Genomic DNA, 12,238 nt, shown 5'->3' with positions numbered 1-12,238 from the left:
TTTTCAACACTGAAATAAACTTATTCCGACACAGCCACATTGTCTAATCTCCTTAGAGATTTCCCGGCAGTTAATTTTTTTCTGAAAGTGGATAAGCCAGCTCAGCTTCTCTGTCGTATGTGAATATTACGCATGTAAATCAAAAAATTATTGGAGCCATAGAGACCTCGTCATAACCATTGACTATTCTGTCCCTGCTGTCTGGGCCGGGTGTGAGCAATGAGTCCTGGAGTAGGGAGAGTCGTCAGGCGCAGGAGGGGTGACCTCGGTGAGATCCCGTTTCAATTTCTGGTTAATTTAGCTACATTTTATGTAGCTGTGCTGCCAAAAGGGACGCTTAGTCCTTGACTTTGGCACAGTGCAGCATCTCTCCTCCCATGGTAAACAACTACTCAAACACGGAAGGAAAAAAATATGCTGTGATGGGTTTCCTCTCTGGATGTAATTTAACCTTTCTTTAGAGTCTATTCTGACTTGACGAATTAATTGTGTTATCTTTCCAGTGTTTCACGCATCTCGCTCCAAAACTTGTAGTCTCTATTGGTCCTTCTGTCATTTCCAAATTTTCCACCTCTACTGCTTAGATTTAAATATTATATATTTGGATATTTATATGAAGATCATTGTTTTTCCATAAAGTTGGTAGACTGTCCAAATACTATACTGCAAATCACCTGTTCAAATGTGGTAAACTTTTTAGGTACATGTATCTTCAGTGCACTTGACTGTGCACCAGTGTTAATTGATATGCAGGAATAATGTGTGGTCTCGCTGAGATTCTCCTTTTTATATATTTTTTTCTGTTAGCACATGCCGCAATAATAACCCCTCAATCCCCGACCCGTGTTACACCCCTGCCCATGTAATCCAGTCCACTTACTGAACATGATCTAGTATCAGTTTTTAAATGTACAATGTTATCAGCAAATAAGTGTAATTCAGTGGTGACAGATGAGAGGGAGGTTTCTAGTAACTTCATTAACTACTTGAGTATCAATAAGCATAAAGGGTGACCACGCTGCTACTATAGGGCCCTTGGAGAGAAGGGCCCCTGGCTTGGTTTATACCATTCCTTATTCTATTGTTAAGAAACTGTGCAAAACCTCCTCTAAGAAACTGCATTGTCAGCATATTAATTGAGGAAGCATTGACTAATGGATCTTGGAAAGCCAGGGGAAATAAACAGCAAACCTTTCTGGGGGACAAAATCAGACGCAATAATATCCGTATGAAAAGGAGAAAAAAAAAACCTTATGACCTGGTGCTGCTGCCTCTGTGGTAGAGTATGGACTCCAGAGATCCAGGATTACTTCATACAATTACGCACCAATCTGAAGAAGGGGGAGGTGACCCCTGAAACCTGTAATTGTATGCAGATTTTATTGTTTTCTACAATGAACTTTTTAAGAAGAACTCCTGGATCTCTATAGTCCATGCTTTACCACAGAGGGAGCACCGCCAGGTCATAAGGTTTTTTTTCTTCTTTTCATACAGATATTATTGTGTCTGACTTTGTCCTCCAGAAAGGTCTGCTGTTTATTTCCCTTGGCTTTCCAAGATCCATTAGTCAATACTTCCTCAATTAATATGCTGACAATGCAGTTTTTAATATGCTGACAATGCAGTTTTTCTTCTTTTCATACGGATTTCTATCAGGACAGGTTGCCCTGTTTCCAGCAACCCTCCAGGCACAGCAGCTACCTCCAACTTATGTACCCCTTTCTTGGATTTGGGGATATAAGCGCACCTATCACTCACATAAGGTGAGCAGCTAATCTACAGGGACGCTATTTGTCTTTTGTGCTTCTTCCTTGGGTAATACACAAGGCGCTGGTGCGCTGTCTTTGTTTTTACTTTTCACGGACACAATAATAGGAGGTGATATACAACTATGTGGACACATGCTTGTTTGACTGCCTAAGGTACATGGAGGCTTCCATTTCAATCAACCTTTTTCTCCCTAGAGATAAGTCACCACCGGAGTTGTCGCTTTCCTCTTGTCTCCATTTACGCTTTCCTCTTGTCTCCATTTATGCCAGTCTGAATGCGTTACATGCTGATTTTATCGCAGATTAGCAATGGAAATACATAGTTTTAAAAACTCTCACCATTTCCAAAAAATAAATGAGCATACTGAGAGAAAATGCAGCAACTCAACTATGTCTGAACATGGCCTTACATAGTGAAAACCAAAATATAAATAAAAAAAATTACCCGTATACAGTGTGTATCTCTGGACTATGGATCCGGGTGAGTAATACATAATTTTAATCTGGTTTACCCACACTATAACCCTGTGTATTGGGTTTAATGTGGGTGAACTTTAAATCTATTCCTTGCCTAATACGCTGGTTTAGACTCCACACACAGCAAACACCAATAGAGACAAATAGAACCCAGGTAATACTGAGCCTAGGGCAGTTTAATATCCAGCACATATAGAGATGTTGAGGCATGAATAATAACAGCAGGTCCACATTTTTGCTGTGGGAAACAAAACACCAGCAAGCTTCCTATTGCTTAACCCAATATAATGATGATAATAATAAAGGTGATTCATTGGATGGATATCTGCTCCTAAAACCGACCCACCAAAGATTCCACGGTCCTTTAGGTCTGGTACAATTGATGCTACCCTTCTGCCTACATCAGCCCCATAAACCAATGCTACATAATAATTTGAAGGGGTTATCTTTTACATACACTCATACATATAAGGACATATCAATGACCCCCCCCCCCCCCTTTAGTAGGCTAGAATGGATAGCTACTCAGCAAAAGTGGATTTGAGTCGGTCACAGTATTTTCACCACAATATGTCTGATTAGCAGTCATTTAATTCTACATTTTCCTGCCTGGATTGAAATGGTTTCCCAACCAAGTCAGCTGTTTGCCAGGCGCTAACAGCTATGGCGGCTGCGTTCTCAAGGGGTTGTGAATTCAATTGGGACAACCCCTTTAAAGAAGCATACCTCTTCCCTGCCACAATAGCTAATAACAGGGAACAAATTATGGCAAATTTAACTGTGAAGCAAAAGAGACCATAAACTTTGCAGGTTTTAGGTCCTTTTAAAGAAAACCGGTCACATTAATAATGCTGTCATCAAGGTACTGAGCAGAAGGAGCCGAGATAATTATATAGTTTTGTTCCAGGTAATTTATTCATGGAAATCTCTGATGATTCTAGGCTAATGATTCTAAGTAATTTAAGTGGTCGGTCTTACTCAGAGATTGAAAGCTATCTGTGTGTATATGTGTACAAATAGAGAGCACTGTCATTTGTCCACTAGGCTACTTAGCCCAAAATGAACAAAGAAGTCATGTGGGCAGTCCTATGCAGTGATTGACAACTCTCTTTACATGCACAAAGATTGCTCTCGGTCTGAGTAGGACCGCCCACCTGACTACTCAGTCCAAAATGAGCAAACGTTTAGATGGGTAAATGTAAGGTTATCCTAAAAATTGTTATCCAAAACTATACATCAATCTGCTCAGCTCCTTCTGCTGCCTACAGGATGTGTTTAGACAACATTTTTAAAGACAGATGAGGCTTCCATTTCCATTCTAAGCCTTGGTATCAGCACTGCTGTTGTAAATGAGCCATGACAATCAGATTTACCTTGTGACAGATGAATGTTTATGCTCCGATATTAAATGATGAAGTGTTATTTCTTAGTGCTGTAACACGCTGGGTCTTGTCTGCATTCTATATCATGTACTGTATGGACTGCAAAAAAAAAGAAAGAAAAACTGTAACCAAGAAAAGAAACAAACACACAGGAAAGTTGTGTGCGTAAGATGTGAAGGATTTTAATCATCTTACAGTCAAAAGGAGGAAAAAACATCTGATCTTATGCTGGTAATCCCTCTAAATACAAATCAGAACTCAGAAAAAAAATCACGTATGTTAACCCATTAAAGAACCTGGCGAAAGATTAGGTGATTTACTTGCTGCAGAGAAGAATTTCTCTATACACCAGTACAGTACTTGTCCCTGCTGAATTACACAGGCTGTATGTAAATAGGCAAGGGCAAAGGGGCCCACTGCCCCAGCAACCTTCACCACAGTTTTAAAGGGGTTTTCCCCTCTAATAAAGTGAAGGCCTGCCGGTACCCTTTTTTTTCTCGTTATGATAGGTATAGCCCCAGTCATTCGACAGTACATCAATAATCCTGGGCACCTGGATGTGCAGAAAACTGCAGCCAGCTGTAATAACTTTATAATTTTATGGGTCCAACCTCTGTGCCCGCCCCTTCACCAATTGTGAGAATGAAGGAAACACACCTTCTGCTCATTGTATTGATGCATCCAATATTGAGTTTTACCAAAGAACACTGGCATTCGCGATGCTCGCTCGATTGGGCTTGTGCCACAGTTCCATACATATCTGGGCGGCCAGGGGCGGCAGTTCGGAATAAAACAAAAGAAAAAAAAATGGTGACTGGAATACAGCACTGAATCGGCATTGCCAAACCTTCGTTCTAAGGGTTAGCGGAAGTCCCAGAGGTTGGACCCCCCACTGATCATAAAGTGATGACATATCCTATGATGCAAAAAAAACTAAGAATTTTGCACACCATACACTACAATTACCTGCATGATTTATATTTACAGCATCTAACTTTTTATAGCTTACGAAGAGTTAAACAATTTTTATTTTATAAAAAAAAAATCAGAAATTGGCCCTTCGGGGCAGTTTCCTACTCAAATCTAACCAGCTGTAATATTAGGTATTATCATCTTTTTAAAGCCAAGCATCCAGCATACAGGACAAGTGTCATCATCACATGGCAAGCCTTGCCTCCAGGGAAGGAAGGTCAACGTGCTGTTGTAAAGGCTGGGACGTGCATCTCGTTGGAGACCAGAGTTTTGTTTTTGTGGCTAGCGACTGGGATATTCGTTTACTAAAGTGATGAGTGTTATATGATCCATCAAGGCTCGGGAATAGGGTTGTAGTAGCAGATTATCATTGTATATGTTGAGCATTAGCCACTAAAACAGCTACCAAAGGCCTCATATTCAATAACTGCATAACATAGATCAGACACTTTTCACAGTGCAGAAATTCTTATTTTTTTGGTCTAGTTCTTCAACTATAGCTAGAACAATCTGAAATTGATCAATTTATATTTAGAACTTTAGGTGACTTTAACCCCTTAAGGACCAGGGTTTTTTCCATTTTTGCACTTTCATTTTTTTCTCTTTACCTTTAAAAAAGCATAACTATAAAAATTTTGCACCTAAAAATCCATATGATGGTTTATTTTTTGCGCCACCAATTCTATTTTGTAATGACATCAGTCATTTTACCCAAAAATCTACGGTTAAACGGAAAAAAATCATTGTGTTTTGAAAAACAAAACGACATTTTGTAAATTTTGGGGGCTTCTGTTTCTATGCCGTAAATTTTTCGGTAAAAATGACACACTCTCTTTATTCTGTAGGGCCATACAATTAAAATGATTCCCTACTTATATACGTTTGATTTTGTCGTACTTCTAAAAAAAATCATAACTACATGCAAGAAAATGTATACGTTTAAAATTGTCATCTTATGACCCCTCTAACTTTTTTATTTTTCCGCGTATGGGGCGGTATGAGGGCTCATTTTTTGCACCGTGATCGGACTTATTGATCTTTTTATTCATTTTTTCATGATATAAAAAGTGACCAAAAATACACTATTTTGGACTTTGGAATTTCTTTGCGCGTACGCTATTGACCGTGCGGTTTAATTAATTATATATTTTTATAATTCGGACATTTCCGCACACGGCGATACCACATATGTTTATTTTTATTTACACAGTTTTTTTTTGTTAATGGGAAAAGGGGGGGTGATTCAAACTTTTATTAGGGGAGGTGTTAAATGATCTTTATTCACTTTTTTTTTCCACTTTTTTTTTTTTTTTGCAGTGCTATAGCTCCCATAGGGGGCTATAACACTGCACACACTGATATTTTACATTGATCACTGGTTTCTCATAGGAAACCAGTGATCAATGAATCTGCCGCTTGACTGCTCATGCCTGGATCTCAGGCACTGAGCAGTCATTCGGCGATCGGACAGCATGGAGGCAGATAGGGATCCTCCAGCTGTCTTGTAAGCTGTTCGGGATGCCGCGGCAATCCCAAAACAGCTCCCTGAGCTAACCGGCATTGTTTTACTTTGACTTTAGATGCAGCGTTCAACTTTGAACGCCGCGTCGAAGGGTTAATAGCGCGCTGCACCGCGATCAGTGCTGCGCGCTATTAGCCACGGGTCCCGACCCGCTATGACATGGGGCCACGCTGTGGCCCCGCGTTATAGAAAGGGAAAGGACTCAGGACGTACCGGTACGTCCTTGGTCCTTAAGAGGTTAAAGGTGTACTTAAGAACTAAACCCATAACACCTACTAAAATCTACTACTTTTGTACCGTAATTATACAGGTGTTAGTCTTTTTCCTTTTCTTGGTTTGGTTATATGAATCAGTATCACTAGGCCAGCACCCTGCTTTTATGATGTTAGGCAAAGCCCACCATCCGGTTAGTTATAGAAAAAAAACATATGGAGGGAGATTTATCATAATCTGCCCAGAGGAAAAGTTGCTGAGTTGCCCATAGCAACCAGATTGCTTCCTTCATTTTGTTAAGCCATGCGCAGTGTACTCGCAGACACCGTAGCCACTCCCCTGCTCCCCAAGCTAGGCCACAGAAGCCGCGCACCAGTACACTGCGCATGCGCGGCAACATGCTATGGGGGAGATTTATCAAGACTTGTGCAGAGGGAAAGTTGACCCGTTGTCCATAGCAACCAATCAGATCGCTTCTTTCATTTTTCAGAGGCCTTTTAAAAATTGAAAGGGGTAAACTGGTCAACATTTCCTCTACACAGGATTTGATAAATCTCCCCATGTGTCTGCTCTAAATGGCGGACTGCCACTACAAGGAGGCACAATGCGGGGTCCATCATCGATGAATCCGCAGCGTAAAATACGATGTGGATCCGTTCCATGTGACCTTAACCTTTAACTAGTTATTGGACATTGCCATCCACCCCATTATAGGAAACACCGGATAAAAGATATTGTCAATGTTGTACACACAAGGGAAATGCAATACAATCTACTGACAGTGACAAGACACTTGTCACCTTAAGAAGCTGTATCTTTTAATACATGAGGGTAACAATTTACATGTCCAGGACAGAAGAAGAAGTATGACTGGGACTTCAAGCTGTCTGCACTTCAGTAAATACTCAAAAGAATGAGGCTGTAGAGAGATTACAGAAACAATGAGGTCATCGCAACGATACTGACAGTGAAAACTGGTGACAGATTATGGGAAGTGGTATTAATAAAATTATTTTATAATGAGCTAAAACTCAAAACTTCCACACCCCGTAGAATCTATTCACAGCCAAAAAACCTATAAGATCACCTTACAATAGAAAACCACCCACCTTGGCTTGTATCGCACATAGACCATTGGGGGGGGCAGTATCACTTTTTTTTGGGAGGGTACATGACCATTTCCTAGTGAGTAATGGTTGTCTTATAAGATTTACTATATAGTTTTTTCCAAGTTTTCTTCATATATTAGAGCAGTCATAGACCGTAAATCTAAAACTTGGTAATGAAGAATGCATATTCTCCTTGATTTGGGATCCAAGACAACATAAACAGTATTTTTTGTGTATTTTAAACCAAAATTGGTCCCTAAACAGATGGGGGAACTTCTTTTGAAGGAATAGAATAGAGATATGATGAAGCATGCTTTACAGATGTTGCCCAAAGACACACATCATTTCAAAGAACATAACTCAAAATTGCTCTTAATCTTCCGTAATTTATAGTTCATGGCCTCCTGAGCGGTAGAGTGTGGGTTGGGGGAACTTCTGAGAATAAACCCCTTTAATTATGAGCTTGTTAGGTGCAGCATATAGTACTATGGAGGTGGTCCAACCCTCTCTGGAGAGGAGCATTACTCACTACTAAAAGCCATACCTGGGAAATGACTCAGGATGCTCCTAGGGCTAAGCTTGCGGCACCTGTCCCAGACGGGGCCGGCTATTAACAGATTACTTACTTACAGGGTGTTTGTGGAAATAAAGATTTAGAAAGACAGCTGGAAAGGAAACAAGCCAGGGCCCTGTTTTTATGTACACAAAAGTAGAGGAGCCAGAGGTGCGAGGTCACTGCTGCCCCTTCTCTCCCACACATGGATAGAAAACTTTCAGCACATTAACATTAGACACTTTGTTAATATTCTTTTGATTGCCGCTATGTTTCAGATCTACATTTAGTGACATTTCATCCTTTTGGTACTTATAGCTAGGGATCGACCGATTATCGGTATGGCCGATATTATCGGCCGATAATCACGATTTTGGACATTATCGGTATCGGCAATTACCTTAACCCCCGCCCCCCCCCTACCCACTGCGTCGCGCCCCCCACCGCCCCGGCCCCATTGCCTCCCCCATCCCCGGTTTTATAATTACCTGTTCCCGGAGCCCACGCTACTTCTTGCTCCTGCTGCGTCCTGCGTTACGCTGTGCGCAATGACGAGTGACGTGCGCGACGTGACGTCACCGTCAGTGCGCACAGTGACAGTTTAGGAGGACGCCACCGGAGCCAGATGTGGAGTGGACCCCGGGAACAGGTATAAATAAAACTGGGGATGGGGGAGGCAATGGGGCCGGTGCGGGGGCTGGGGGGGTCGCGGTACAGCGGGTCGGGTGCGGTGGCGGTCGCGGCACGGCGGGGGTAGCGGTGGCGGTGATAGGTCTCAGGACCCCCGGACAGGCAAGGGGAGAGAAGCGGGTGGCGGCCTATGGCACCGCAAAAGCCACTGCAGTGCATTGATTTAAAGCGCCTGCTTTAAATCAATGATCAGCAGCGGTGTCGCGGGGGGATAAATAGCCGATAACTTATAACTTATTGTATAAGTTATCGGCTATCGGCCCTAACCTCCACCGATTATCGGTGTCGGCCTTAAAAACCCAATATCGGTCGATCCCTACTTATAGCAGGCAAGTTTTCCAACATCCATATTATTGCTTCATACTCCTTAAAACATACCTTCAAATATATTAAAAAGTGTAACCAAATAAAAATAGAGTCATAAGTAAGTTGAAATGTTGCCGTTTGTGTAAATTGCCTTTTTATTATTATAAAAAAAAAAAATGTAACCACAATTCCTGGAGTGTTGCAATTTTTTATTTTTTTTTGTCAAGAAAAGAGAGCGATGCTCTCCAACAAATTCAGTGAACAAACACAATAGTAAGAGACTGCCAAAATAGCTCAACATTAGAAAGGACCCATGGGTTATTCCAAAAATCTTAATGATAATCAAAGCAACACAGAGTTTTAGAGCCCCTGTGTGCGTTCTGTGCCATTTAACCCAGTATATGGTCCAAGTTAGGTACAATGCTACTGTCCCAAAGAGTTTCCCCCCAGATGGCACCCAGTTCATCAGGGGACTAGAACTAAGATAACCAGAACAATAACAACCTAATGGCTTTGCTTCATGGAAAAAAATATAAAGGTAAACTTAAATATCCGGCCACTTACTGCTACTCCGCGGCTGGATGGTGGAAGGAGGATCCCCTTTCTCGGCCATGACTCTTATTTGAATACTTTGCCAGACATCCTTGATACATCCTTAAAACTTTTCCAGCACCATTTACACAAAATTCTAAGTCATAGTGCCAGAAGTGGTAATTATGCCCATCTTTATGTTGAACAGATTAATGGCATCCAATTGTGTTCCCAAGACAGCAGGGTCTCACTCAGTAATAGTGCTCCTCATAGTTATAGTATCTCCATACAGTAATAGTGTCCCCCTTGTGTAATGCTCTCACAATAATAATGTTCTCTTTGTGCTCCTTACACAGTAATGCCTAATTTTATATTTCCACGTCCCTTTGTGTGTAACGTTCGTAACACCTTAGGGCACTAGACCTACCCTGCTACCTTTGGCCTAATGAGAACCCTGAAATGTACCTATCCATGATCTCAGCACAAGTGTCTGGGTCCTTTTTTACACAAAAGGCCTAAATGCCTAAAAGAGTAAGTGGTGAAGTTAAGAACCAATGATTCTCTCCTATTCCCAGTTCTTTTAACTGGATCCACATCCTGAGGGCTCGGATACAAGTAAAGGGGTACTCCGGTTCAATTCTTTTTTTAAATCACCGGGTGCCAGAAAGTTACAGATTTGTAAATTACTTCTATATAAAAATCTTAATCTTTCCAGTACCTATCAGCTTCCAGTACTTATCAGAACTACAAAGGAAGTTGTTTGCTTTTAGAAATAATTTTCTGTTTCACCACAGTGCTCTCTGCTGACACCTCTGTCAGGAACTGTTAAGAGTAGGAGCAAAGCCCCATAGCAAACTTATCCTGCTCTAGACCGTTCCTGACATGGAAAGAGGTGTCAGCAGAGAGCACTGTGGTCAGAAAAGAAATTAAAAAAGAAAAGAACTTCCTCTGGAACACACAGCAGCTGATGGTAGGATTAAGATTTTTAAATAAAAGTAATTTAGTAGTTTACTGTTTAACTTTTTGGCACCAGTTGATTAAAAAAAATTTTTCTATGTACTTCCCCTTTAACCTCTTCAGGACATAGGGCGTATGGATACGCCCTGCATTCCGAGTCCTTAAGGACCGACGGCGTATCCATACGCCCGTGGGAATTCCGGTCCCCACTGCTAGCCGGTTGGGGACCGGAGCCGGATGCCTGCTGAAATCGTTCAGCAGGCATCCCGGCATATCGCCCAGGGGGGTCATTATGCCCCCCCATGTCAGCAATGCCCGCAGATCGCTGGACAATTCAGTCCAGCGATCTGCGGCGATGCCAGGTCAATCGGGTCTCCGTTTCTGACGGCCCCGAACAGCCAGAGCCTGCAGGGGTGAGGTGGCACTGGTGCCACCTCACGATCGCCCTGATTCGTCGGCCGGATTCGTAATCCGGCCGACCAATCAGGGCGCCTGCTGCGGGTGTCACTCCCGCAACCTGCTCCGCCCCTCTTCCGGAGGACATGAGCGGATGCGGGACGTGCACCCCGGGTGCTGGGGACCCCGATCCCCGGCGTGAATGTTGGGATCGGGGCCCCAGGAGCAGCGGCGGCGGTGACGAGGGACTGACCTGCGCGGCGTGGATCGTTGGAGGTGAGTGACAGCCTCCTGCTGTTGCTTAGCAACAGCTCCCAGCATGCAAAAAGGGCATGTTGGGAGCTGTAGTTATGCAACAGCAGGAGGCAGACAACCACAACTCCCAGCATTCCCTTATGGGCATGCTGGGACTTATTGTTTTGCAACAGCTGGAGGCACATTTTTTCTATGGAAAAGTGTACCTTCAGCTGTTGTATAACTACAACTCCCAGCTTGCACAAACAGCTAAAGTGCATGCTGGGAGTTGTAGTGGCGCATCTGCTGGTTGCATAACTACAACTCCCAGCATGCCCGTTGGCTGTCGGTGACTGCTGAGAGTTGTAGTTTTGCAACAGCTGAAGGCATACTGGTTGTGAAACACCGAGTTAGGTCACAAACTCAGTGATACATAACCAGTGTGCCTACAGCTGTTGCAAAACTAAAACTCTCAGCATGTACAGTCTGTCAGCGCATGCTGGGAGTTGTAGTTTTGCAACAGCTGGATGTTCCCCCCCCCCAATGTGAATGTACAGGGTACACTCACATGGGCGGAGGTTTACAGCAAGTATCTGGCTGCAAGTTTGAGCTGCGGCAAATTTTCTGCCACAGCTCAAACTGCCAGCGAGAAACTACTGTGAACCCCCGCCCCTGCGACTGTACCCTAAAAACACTACATTAACAAAAAATAAAAAGTAAAAAACACTACATATACACATACCCCTACACAGCCCCCCTCCCCTCCCCAATAAAAATGAAAGCGTCTGGTACACCACTGTTTCCAAAACGGAGCCTCCAGCTGTTGCAAAACAACAACTCCCAATATTGTCGGACAGCCGTTGACTGTCCAGGCATGCTGGGAGTTTTGCAACAGCTGGAGGCACCCTGTTTGGGAATCACTGGCGTAGAATTCCCCTATGTCCACCCCTATGCAAGTCCCTAACTTAGGCCTCAAATGCGCATGGCGCTCTCACTTTGGAGCCCTGTCGTATTTCAAGGCAACAGTTTAGGGTCACATATGGGGTATTGCCGTACTCGGGAGAAATTGTGTTACAAATTTTGGGGGGTATTTTCTGCTTTTACCCTTTTTAAAAATTTTAAATTTT

General features: G+C 42.8%; 1 protein-coding gene across 32 annotated transcripts in view; it reads right to left on the bottom strand.

Moving 5' to 3' along the window:
• Positions 1-12,238, bottom strand: part of LOC130297737 (general transcription factor II-I repeat domain-containing protein 2-like) — a 1,987,867-nt gene that overhangs the window by 238,548 nt on the left and 1,737,081 nt on the right. For all 32 annotated transcript variants that reach the window (XM_056550554.1, XM_056550557.1, XM_056550548.1 and 29 more), the window contains one exon: positions 3,620-3,727. The gene's annotated coding sequence lies outside the window, so the exon portion shown is untranslated. The remainder of the gene's footprint in view (positions 1-3,619; positions 3,728-12,238) is intronic.

Source organism: Hyla sarda, chromosome 13, assembly GCF_029499605.1.
Source record: "Hyla sarda isolate aHylSar1 chromosome 13, aHylSar1.hap1, whole genome shotgun sequence".
In the NCBI taxonomy this organism is placed as follows: domain Eukaryota; kingdom Metazoa; phylum Chordata; class Amphibia; order Anura; family Hylidae; genus Hyla; species Hyla sarda.
The sequence above is the reverse complement of the archived record's forward strand: the minus strand, read 5'-3'. Positions and strand labels throughout refer to the sequence as shown.